The 12,017-nt window shown below is 47.3% G+C and overlaps 1 non-coding gene across 1 annotated transcript; it reads right to left on the reverse strand.

The window, feature by feature from the left end:
• Positions 1–2,306: 2,306 nt before the first annotated feature.
• On the reverse strand, positions 2,307–2,413 carry LOC129490975 (U6 spliceosomal RNA). Its single transcript, XR_008660424.1, has one exon. It is a non-coding gene; the product is annotated as a U6 spliceosomal RNA (small nuclear RNA).
• Positions 2,414–12,017: the final 9,604 nt, after the last annotated feature.

Below are 12,017 nucleotides of genomic sequence, written 5' to 3' on the forward strand. Positions count from 1 at the left end.
CAGGGGTGAGCCACTGCGCCTGGCCTAACCACACAAATTTTGACCGCATAACTCAAGTTGGATTTCCTGGGCAAGGACATCTTACACAAGTCCTTGTAGTTTGCTCCTGGAAAAATATGTCTGTGCTGTCCCTGCAGAGAGAGGATAAGAAAGTGTGCATTTGACCTTCCAGCCTTCATCTATTAATATCCTTTTCCCTGTTGTTCTTGTACTGTATCCTCTGCTGTAATAAATCTTCACCTAGAGTAGAACTTTATCTGGAGTCACGTGGGTCCTTCCAGGGAATCACCAAACTAGTTGTATGCAACCATGAAGAAAAGAAATTGTTTTATTAAAACTATGAATTCAAGACCAGGCATGGTGGCTCATGCCTGTAATCCTAACACTTTGAGAGGTTAAGGCGGGTGGATCACCTGAGGTCTGGAGTTCGAGACCAGCCTGGCCAACATGGTGAAACCCTGTCTCTACTAAAAGTACAAAAAATTAGCCAGGAGTGGTGGTGGGTGCCTGCAGTCCCAGCTACTCGGGAGGCTGAGGCAGAAGAATCGCTTGAACCCAGTAGGTGAAGGTTGCAGTGAGCCGAGATTGCAGACTGCACTCCAGCCTGGGTGACAGACCATCTCAGGAAAAAAAAAAAAAAAGGAATTCAACCAGGCCTGGTGGCTCAAGCCTGTAATCTTAACACTTTGGGAGGCTGAGGCAGGTGGATTGCCTGAGCCCCAGGAGTTGGAGACCAGCCTGGGCAACTTGGCAAAACCCTGTCTGTACAAAAAATAAAAAAATAGCTGGGTGTGGTGGCAGGTGCCTGTAGTCCTAGCTACTCAGGAGGCTGAGGTGGGAGGATCACCTGAGCCCAGGAAGTCAAAGCTGCAGTGAGCCGTGATTGTGTCACTGCACTCCAGCGTGGGTGACAGAGTGAGATGTAGTCTCACAATAAAATAAAATAAAAAACCATGAATTCAATTTTTAAAATTGTTACAAGATTTAAAAAATTATGTTTCATATTGAATGTTTTTAGTAGTTTATAGATTTCAAGGAATTGGTCCATTTCATCCAACTTGTTGGATTTACATGGGTAGAGTTGCTTAGTATTCCCTTACTATTCTTTTATTAGTTTTTTGTGTTTTGTTTTGTTTTGTTTTGTTTTTGAGATGGAGTCTCACTCTTTTGCCCAGGCTAGAATGCAATGGTACAATCTTAGCTCACTGCAAACTCTGCCTCCCAGGTTGAAGTGATACTAGCGCCTTGGCCTCCCGAGTACCTGGGATTACAGGCACCTGCCACCATGCCCGGCTAATTTTTGTTTTGTTTTTTTGTTTTTGTTTTTTTTTGAGACAGATTCTTGCTCTGTCACCCAGGCTAGAGTGCAGTGACCTGATCTCGGCTCACCGCAGCCTCCACCTCCTGGGTTCAAGTGATTCTCCTGCCTCAGCCTCCTGAGTAGCTGGGACTACAGGTGCCCACCACCAGGCCCGGTTAATTTTTTGTATTTTTAGTAGAGATGGGGTTTCACCGTGTTAGCCAGGATGGTCTTGATCCCCTGACCTCGTGATCTGCCTGCCTTGGCCTCCCAAAGTGCTGAGATTACAGGCATGAGCTACTGTGCCCGACCTAATTTTTGTACTTTTAGTAGAGATGGGGTTTCACCCTGTTGCCCAGGCTGGTCTTGAACCCCTGACCTCAGGTGATCCACCCACTTCGGCCTCCTAAAGTGCCAGGATTACCAGAATGAGCCACCACACTTGGTCTTGTTTTGTTGTTTTGTTTTGTTTTGAGGATTTGAGACGGAGTTTCGCTCTTGTCGCCTAGGCTGGAGTGCCCTGGCACGATCTCTGCTCACTGCAACCTCCCCCGCCCAGGTTCAAGTGATTCTCCTGCCTCAGCCTCCTGTGTCGCTGGGATTACAAGTGTGAGCCACCGCGTTTGGCCATCTTTTTTTAAGATAAGAATCTCACTCTTTGTCCAGGCTGGTGTGCAGTGACACGATCTCAGCTCACTGCAGCCTCTGCCTCCTGGACTCAAGTGATCCTCCCACCTCAGCCTCCCTAGCAGCTAGGACTAAAGGCATGTACCACCATGCCTGGCTAATTTTTGTATTTTTATTTATTTATTGTTGCATGAGGGCTGTAGCAGTAGGCGGCAAGGCGCCACACCTGAGTGGGGATGGCCAGATTGTTCTCCAATTGCCAACCCCTGTGGTGCAATGGGAGATGGACGTGGGAAGGCTATGGCATCACAGGCCTGTGATGTCATGGCAGGATCTGGGGAAGGGAAGCAAAGCGAGGTAATGGGCAGCAGACGGTGGCAAGAATATGGAATGCATCACGAATTTGCATGTCATCCTTGCGCAGGCTCCGTACTAATCTTCTCTGTATTGTTCCAATTTTAGTATATGTGCTGCTGAAGTGAGCACAATTTTTTTATTTATCGTAGAGACAGGGTCTTGTCATGTCACCCAGGCTGGTTGCAAACTCCTGAATTGAAGTCATTCGACCGCCTCGGCCTCCCAGAGTGCTGGGATTACAGGCATGAGCCACAGCACCTAGCCTCAAATGGAAATTTTAAAACAAAAATATAATAACAAAAATTTAAAACTCACTAGATGGACTCAGTAACAATATGAAGGTGAGGAAGAGTCAGTGTACAAAGGTGGATTGATAGAAAACTCAAACTGGCCGGTCGCGGTGGCTCACGCCTGCAATCCCAGCACTTTTGGAGGCTGAGGTGGGTGGATCATTTGAGGTCAGGAGTTCGAGACCAGCCTGGCCAACATGGCGAAACCTTGTGTCTACTAAAAATACAAAATTAGGTGGGTGTGGTGGCACATGCCTGGTAATCCCAGCTACTCAGGAGGCTGAGGCAGGAGAATTGCTTCAACCCGGGAGGTGGAGGTTGTGGTGAGCCGAGATCACGCCATTGCACTCCAGCCTGGGCAACAAGAGCAAAACTCCGTCTCAAAAAAAAAAAAAAAAAGTACCAAAATTGAGGCCGGGCGCAGTGGCTCATGTCTGTAATCCCAGCACTTTGGGAGGTGGAGGTGGTTGGATCACCTGAGGTCATGAGTTTGAGACCAGCCTGGCCAACATGGTGAAACCCTGTCTCTACTAAAAATACAAAAATTAGCCAGGCTTGGTGGTGAGTGCCTGTAATTCCAGCTACTTGGGAGGCTGAGACAGGAGAATTGCTTGAACCTGGGAGGTGGAGGCTGCAGTGAGCCGAGATCATGCCACTGCATTCCAGCTGAAATGACAGAGCAAGACTATGTCTCAAAAAAAAAAAAAAATCAATGGGATTACTTGGCATGTTTCTGTTTTGGCTGGAGTGCAGTGGTGTGATCTCGGCTCACTGCAACCTCCGCCTTCCAGTTTCAAACGATTTTCCTGCCTCAGATTCTTGAGTAGCTGGGATTACAGGCACGTGCTACCACATCCAGGTAATTTTTTTATTTTTAGTAGAGACGAGGTTTCACCATGTTGGCCAGGCTGGTCTTGAACTCCTGACCTCAGGAGATCCGCCTGCCTCAGCCTCCCAAAATGCTGGGATTATAGACATGAGCCACTGCACCTGGCCATGTTTTTGTTTTTATGATGCATTTATTTGAATTAGAATTTGTTTGACGCTGCTTCAGGATATGAGTAATTATTGAAAGAAAATATGAGTTTTTAACAAAGCAGTTCCAGGAATACATTGTAGAGAAAAAAGATGACTGCTTAAAATATGGCTATTGTTAAAATGTATCTATATTAAGGAACCTTCGTGAGATCCCTGACATCATGGTGAATGCAACCTTTGTGATTACATTACATGATTTTCCTTTCATCCTTTTTCATTTTATCTAAGTTCTTGGCCATTCAGACACAACTGACAACACTTAACCCCTCTTGAAGACATTTTTCAATTTCTAAGTGACTACTAACTTCAACATATCTATCTTGTTTTTACCATAAGCATTTTGAAAAATCAGAGTAGGCTGGGCAAGGTGGCTCATGCGTGTAATCCCAGCACTTTGCGGGGCCAAGGCAGGCAGATCACCTGAGGTCAGGAGTTCGAGACCAGCCTGGCCAACATGGTGAAACCCTGTCTCTATTAAAAATGCAAAAATTAGCCGGGCATAGTGGCAGGTGCCTATAATCCCAGCTACTTGGGAGGCTGAGGCAGGAGAATCACTTGAACCCGGGAGGTGGATGTTGTGGTGAGCCGAGATCATACCATTGTACTCCAGCCTGGGCAACAAGAGCAAAACTCTGTCTCAACAAAAAAGAAAAAATGCTTTTCAAAGTTTTGCATTTCTGACAAATGGATGTCCCCACCTGCCAACCAGTCCTCTGGCCGCCACCCAGGAACTGACTCAGCCCAATAGGAGAGCATTAATTCCCTATGATTTCATCTCCTCGACCCAACCAATCAGCAGACCCCCTACCTTAGCCCCTTGCCTACCAATCTATCTTGGAGAAATCCCTAATCTCCAAGCTATTAGCGAGATTGATTTGAGTAATAACTCCACCTCCCACGTGGCATAGCTGGCTTTGCATCAATGAAACTCTTTAATGCCACGGTCTTCAGTGGATTTTGTTTGTGTGGTGGTCAGGAAGAATCCCTTGGGCCATTACAAATATGGGGACATCGTAGAGAAACATTTTAGGGACTCCATCCTATTGAGTGCCATGAATAGAGAAAAAGTCCGTGCTTCCATTTATGTGTTTTAGAAGTGAGAGAAACTCCAAATAAGATATGGCCAAGTTGTGCAACAGAATTCAGAATTTATTCAATATTACAGTGTTTCTATCACAGAGAACATCGTTTTCATTTATACAGGCAATTTTCCCTGGGGGTCCCATGCTATTGAACACTGTAACGTTGATTTTGGAGAGAATCCCTGGGGATGGAGGAGGCATCGTCAACATTCCAATGCAGCATCAGCTAATTCACATGCAACAGAGACTCTATCAATGCAGAAACATGCAAGAGCTTTCGGGAAAGTACAGCTCATTCAACATCAGATAATTCGCAATGGAGGAAAGTTGTATGTGCGTAATGGATGTAAAAATGCTTTGAGATGGTGCCCAGAGTTAATTCAACATCTGGGATTTTGTAGCAGAGAGGGGCCTTGTGAGTATAATGGATGAGGAAGAACCTTCAATCAGAGTTCCATACTTAGACAGTATAAGCTAATTCATGTGGGACTTAAATGGTCATATGTAATGAAGATGGAAAAGTCGGAGAAGCGTGGAGAACACAGAATGTGAGATCATCCACACTGGAGGGAAGTCTTAGGAGTATAATTAGTGTGGAAAATCACTTGGGGGCAAGCTTAGCTTTCTCATCATCAGAGAATTCACACAAAAAAGGAATGAGCTTGGACAGATTGTGGGAGAACTTTCAGGCACTAATCAGGCTAATTCATCCCCGAGAAAAACCTTGATGCTTGATGACGAAGAAGGGGAAGAAGTCTTCTGGGTTTTTTTTGTTTTTTTTTGTTTTTTTAGACGGAGTCTTGCTCTCACCCAGGCTGGAGTGCAGTGGCGCGATCTCAGCTCACTGCAAGCTCCGCCTCTGGGTTCATGCCATTCTCCTGCCTCAGCCTCCTGAGCAGCTGGGACTACAGGCGCCCGCCACCACGCCCAGCTAATTTTTTGTATTTTTAGTAGAGACGGGGTTTCACCATGTTAGCCAGGATGGTCTCGATCTCCTGACCTTGTGATCCGCCCGCCTCAGCCTCCTAAAGTGCTGGGATTACAGGCTTGAGCCACCGCGCCCGGCCCCAGTTTTATTCCTTATTGGATTTCAGAGAATCCTCAGTGATGTAGAGGGAAACTTGCTGGAGGAATTCAGGGTTTATTGGAGTTCACATTAAAGGCCTGGTGCCGTGGCTTACATCTGTCTTCCCAGCACTTTGGGAGGTCGAGGCGGGCGGATCGCAAGGTCAGGAGTTCGATACCAGCCTGGTCAATATGGTGAAACCCCATCTCTACGAAAAATACAAAAATTAGCTTGGCGGCTAATTTTTGGTGGCGGGCACCTGTAGTCCCAGCTACACAGGCGGCTGATGCAGGAGAATCACTTGAACCCGGGAGGCGGAGGTTGCAGTTAGCCGAGATCACGCTGCTACACTCCAGCCTGGGCCACAGAGTGAGACTGCGTCTCAAAAAAAAAAAAAAAAAAAAAAAAAAAAAAAAAAAAAATTAAAGCATTAATTCCATTAAAGTAGGGTTTTAAGCTTTTTTGCTTCTTTCACCTCAATTGAAGCTTTCATTCCTTACGTCTCTGTTGAAGGAACGAAGCAACAGGCAAAAATCAATGGTGCACTGGCTTTGCCCTTCAAAACATCATACAATATGTGGGGTGCAGAAGAACAGCATTGAGAGGTGCTGGGTTTGGTGCCAGAATCTGGCAGTTGCAAATTCTAATATCATCACAACACAGCTGTGTGTGGGCCCCATATATCTGATGAACTTCCAGGGGCCACATCTCTACAAATGCTGAAGATTATTTGGAGATGGGAAAATGGGGCTGGGGGTGCTTTTTCTCCAGGTACGAGTGAAATGAAAGAATGTGTATTTCTAAGATACATTAGGAGGATGCCAATTTCTCTGTTTCATATTTTAAAAAATGGAGATTTAAAGAGGATGGGCTAGAGCTCTTGGGTTCAGCTTCTCATTCCATAAGGGAAGAATCAGGCATATTTCTTGTGTTGAAGCAACACACACACACACACACACACCTGAGGAAAGACCAGAAGAAAGCTTTCTCTAGTCCTCCACTGATTGCTTCTTTCCTACCAACCTCATTCCTTGGCCTTCAACCAGCATTCTAAGTCTTCCAAAATACATCCTTGTCTCTCCCTACAGTAACTCTCTCATTGAGTTTTTTTTTCCCCCGAGATGGAGTCTCACTCTGTTGCTGGAGTGCAGTGGCACAATCTTGGCTCACCACAACCTCTGCCTACCGGGTTCAAGCAATTCTCCTGCCTCGGCCTCCTGAGTAGCTAGGACTACAGGCACGTGCCACCATGCCAGGCTAATTTTTGTATTTTTAGTAGAGACAGGGTTTCAGTATGTTGGCCAGGCTGGTCTCGAACTCCTGACCTCATGATCTACCTGCCTTGGCCTCCCAAAGTGCCGGGATTACAGGCGTGAGCCATCGCGACTGGCCCATTGAGTTCTTAATAGAAGTGAGTTAGGTATTGTAGATTTCTGGCTCCTAACTTTGCTTAGAGAAGCCAGAAAGAGGCGCAGTGGCTCACACCTGTAATCCCAGCACTTTGGGAGGCTGAGGTGGGTGGATCATAAGGTCAGGAGTTCAAGGCCAGCCTGACCAACATGGTGAAACCAAGTCTCTACTAAAAATACAAAAATTAGCTGGGCATGGTGGTGCGCACCTGTAATCCCAGCTACTTGGGAGGCTGAGGCAGGAGAATTGCTTGAATCCGGGAGGCAGAGGTTGCAGTGAGCCAAGACAGCACCACTGCACTCCAGCCTGGGTGACAGAGCGAGACTCCATCTCAAGGAAAAAAAACAAAGAGAATCCAGAAAGAAAATGTAGGAAAAAAGAGAAGAGGTGAGGGAGATAAGGAATGAAAAAAGTTGCAGAGGGGGTGGGTGGGGGAGCGGTGGCTGTGCACACAGAATGGCAGCTGAGGACACCTTATTCCTGAGAATCTAAAACAGCACTAAAGTTGATGGCTGGAGAGTAACCAAAAGGCCTAGTTTCCCACTAGGCCAGTTTAGTTCCGGCGGCCATCAACTTCTTCCAGTTAGTTCCCTCGCTCACGCTCCAAATCTCAGGCATTAAAGCCCCGCTGAATTGCTACAATTCATCATTGAGCCCTGTTTTAGAAGATGTCTAAGGCTGGGCAAGGTAGCCCATGCGTGTAATCCCAGCACTTTGGGAGGCCCAGGCCGGTGGATCACGAGGTCAAGAGATTGAGACCATCTTGGCTAACATGGTGAAACCCCCTCTCTACTAAAAAAAAAAAAAAAAAATTAGCTGGGTGTGGTGGTGCTTGCCTGTAATCCTAGCTACTCAGGAGGCTGAGGAAGGATAATCGCTTGAACTAGGGAGTTGGAGGTTGCAGTGAGCCAAGATTGTGCCACTGCACTCCAGCCTGGCGATAGAGTGAGACTCTGTCTCAAAAAAAAAGATGCCTGGAACTTTTTGTGAATATCTCTTTCCTTGTCCATGTCCCCTAGGCCTTGGGGTCAGCACTCAGAGCTGGGATTCCTCTATAGGCTACGACAAATCCTGATTCTTATTCCCTCCATATGAGCAATAATTCAATTTCTAATGTCTAAACTTACGTTGATTTTCCATTGGGAGTTATAGCAAGAGTCACGGGGTTCTGAGAAGGGGTGTGGAATGCTTTAGGCTGCAGGTATCAGAAATCTGCCTATAAAATAAAGACATGTGACTTACAGATCAGTAAGACTGGAGGAAGTGGGGGTTCCAGGATAGGTATGGTGGCTCAATGCTGTCAGGGAGGACATAGGCTCTGCCATCCTCAGTATGTGGGCTTTTCCCCTCGGTCTTGTTGCCTCATGGTCTCAAGATGGTCCCAGCCATCTCCCCATACTTTTTTTTTTTTTTTGGTTGAGACGGAGTCTCACTCTGTCGCCCAGGCTGGAGTGCAGTGGCATGATCTCGGCTCACTGAAACCTCTGCCGCCCAGGTTCAAGTGATTCTCCTGCCACAGCCTCCCGAGTAGCTGGAATTACAGGCAGCTGCCACTGTGCCCAGGTAATTTTTTTTGTTTTGTTTTGTTTTGGAGATGAAGTCTTACTCTGTCGCCCAGGCTGGAGTACAGTGGTGCAATCCCAGCTCACTGCAACCTCTGACTCCCGGATTTAAGTGATTTTCTTGCCTCATCCTCCAGAGTAGCTGGGATTACAGGCATGTGCCACCATGCCCAGATAATTTTGTATATTTAGTAGAGATGGGGTTTCACCATGTTAGCCAGGCTGATCTCGAACTCCTGACCTCAGGTGATCCACCAACCTCAGCCTCCCAAAGTGCTGGGATTACAGGTGTAAGCCACTGCGTGCAGCCCCCAATTTTTGTATTTTTAGAAGAGATGGGGTTTCACCATCTTGGCCAGGCTGGTCTTGAACTTCTGACCTCGTGATCCACTTGCCTCGTCCTCTGAAAGTGCTGGAATTAAAGGTGTGAGCCACATCTGGCAAATGGGACAGCGTGCTGCATGGGCTGGGAATCCCCATACGTTTTACCAGCACAGCTAAGTCACCTGCCCGCTTCTAAGCCAACTGACAGCCAAGGGAACGAGTGGCAAACTGGCTGCAATGACACCCACAGGCAGGAGGTCCCCCGGGACGGCTTCTCCCAGCCCTTTGTGGAGTCCCAGCTCTGTTCTCACCATCTCCTCTATCCTCTTGCCAAAACCAAGCTCATTTTCCCTCCACAACGAGGGGATTTTCCCCATGGCATAGCTCATTTTGGTTTTGCTTCAATCGCCAAGTTTCTTCTCTAGTGTAATTTTGGCCAGCACACTAGTCCAGCCAGGCCCTACTTGCCCTCAGGACATCTTGTTGCTCACTGATTCTACTGTCTGGTTTTTCTGCTCCAATTTCCAAAAAAGACCATCTGACTGGCCTGGCTGGCTTTCCCTACATTTTTGAGCCAGATGACTTCAAAAATCATTGGCCAGCCTATATGGGATCCTGGTCCAGTGAACTGTATATTTGGGGGCTTGGGGGTGGCTGAGAGGCAGGGTCACATGGTGTGACACAGCTGCCTAGGCGGTGGTTTCCATGGAGGGGCCGGGGGTAGCACAGGTGACGGCGCAATGGCATAAACCATTCATAGAGGGTCGCCATAGAGGTAATGGCGCAATGGTGTAGAGCATCCATAGAGGGTTCTCAGAGCCCAACAACTGTACAACATGACAAGGCTGCTCTGTCGGGGAGAGAGACCACATGGAAGAACATGAGGCACCAGTCATGTGACTGCAAAGTCCACTTTGGATGTTTTAGCCCCAGTAGCTGCTGGGAAGAGAGGAGGCCTCAGACATAGTGGAGCAGAAATGAACCAGAATACAAGACTCATGGAACTGAGGGCATCATCACAGATTCTTGAGTCCCAGCGGCCTCAAGGCTTCCATGGCTCAAGAATGTCCCCCAATTCCTACAGCAGAAGTTCCAGTGGCTGTGGGTAGAAAGCTTGAGTTCTCTCAATGAACATGGCTTTAATAGGGATTGGAAGCACTTCTTGCCTACTGGTCTCAGGATCTTGGGAAAGTTTTTGTGGCTTTGACAGCTGAAGAAGGGGCTGTGGAGGCAGGACTATTTCAAGATGGCCCTGTGACAGACAGAAAACTGGCTGATTCTTCCAACAAATGGAAGTTTTAAATTCCTCAATGGAAAAATTAGAACTTTTAGAAGCATGGGTGATGGGCAGAGCTGGATTTGAACCCTTGCTTTTCTACTTAGTAACTGCATGACCTTGGGCAAGTTATTTGGCCTTTTTAAGTCTTTTTTTTTTTTTTCATTTTTTCATTTGTAACAAGAGGATAGAAACACACCTCTTTCACAGGGTTGCGGGGAGGACTAAATGAGATACTGCATGGGAAACAATTGGCACCACTGGCCCTGGACACATGACGGTGACTGCGATTGTGAGTCACTTATGTACTTGCCAAGTGAGGGCCAAAGGCCCAGTGAGAGACACAGCTAGAGCTTCAGGGCGCTGGCTTGGCTGTTCTGGACAGGCATCTGTACCCTCCATGGTGGGGAGTGTGGGTGGGGTAGGGGTGTCTTTACAGCTCTCCATCTAGATCCAGTTTCTTGAGCAATTTCATAGAAGCCTCTCATTCTCTTTATTTTGAGACAGAGTCTAGCACTTGTCACCCAGGCTGGAGTGCAATGGCTTGATCATGGCTCACTACAACCTCTGCCTCCTGGGTTCAAGCAATTCTCCTGCCCTAGCCTCCCGAGTAACTAGAATTACAGGCCTGTGCCACCACACCCAGCTAATTTTTGTATTTTTACTAGAGACGGGGGTTTCACCATGTTGGCCAGACTGGTCTCGAACTCCTGACCTCAAGTGATCCGCCAGCCTTGACCTCCCAAAGTGCTGGGATTACAGATGTGAGCCACCATGCCTGGCCCTCTCATTCACTTTAGAACAGTCTTTGCCACCCCCATGGGGGGTGCCTAGTTTAGGGTGACCTTTCCCCCCAGCCCTTTGCTTCTCCAATAGGCTTCACCTGGTCTTTCTTCCTCCTCTTTTTCTTTTTTTTCTTTCTTTTTTTTTTTCTCTCTCTCCTTTTCTTTTCTTACAGGGTCTTGCTGTGTCACCCAGACTGGAGTGCAGTGATATCACAGCTCACTGCCAACTCGACCTCCTGGGCTCAAGCAATCCTCCTGCCTCAGCTTCCTGAGTAGCTGGGATTACAGGCATGCTCCACTACACCTGGCTAATTTTTTTAAAATATCATTTACAGAGACAGGGTCTCGCTATGTTGCCCAGGCTGGTCTGGAACGCCTGGACTCAAGTGATCCTCCTGCCTTTGCCTCCCAAAGTGCTGGGATTACAGGTATGAGCCACCATGCCCAGCCTGGTTGTTAATTTCAGTCTCCTGCACCTTCACCTGTTTTTGTAATTTCTTATCCAATTTGGCCTGGGGATCATCATCAGAGGAGGGATTTGAAAGGGTATTCTTTTTTTTTTTTTTTTTGAGACCAAGTCTCACTGTTGCTCAGGCTGGAGTGCAGTGGTGTGATCTCGGCTCAATGCAACCTCTGCCTTCTGGGTTCAAGCAATTCTCCTGCCTCAGCCTCCCAAGTAGCTGGAATTACAGGCTCACACCATCACGCCTGGCTAATTTTTGTGTTTTCAGAGAGAGAGAGAGAGAGAGAGAGAGAAAGGAAAAGAGAGAGAGAGAAAAGAAAACAAAAGAAAAAGAGGAGAAAGACCGACCAGGTGAAGGCTATTGGAGAAGCAAAGGGCTGGAGGGAAAGGTCACCCTAAACTAGGCACCCCCATAGGGGTGGCCAAGACTGTTCTAA

This window comes from Symphalangus syndactylus, chromosome 9, assembly GCF_028878055.3.
Source record: "Symphalangus syndactylus isolate Jambi chromosome 9, NHGRI_mSymSyn1-v2.1_pri, whole genome shotgun sequence".
NCBI lineage: Eukaryota > Metazoa > Chordata > Mammalia > Primates > Hylobatidae > Symphalangus > Symphalangus syndactylus.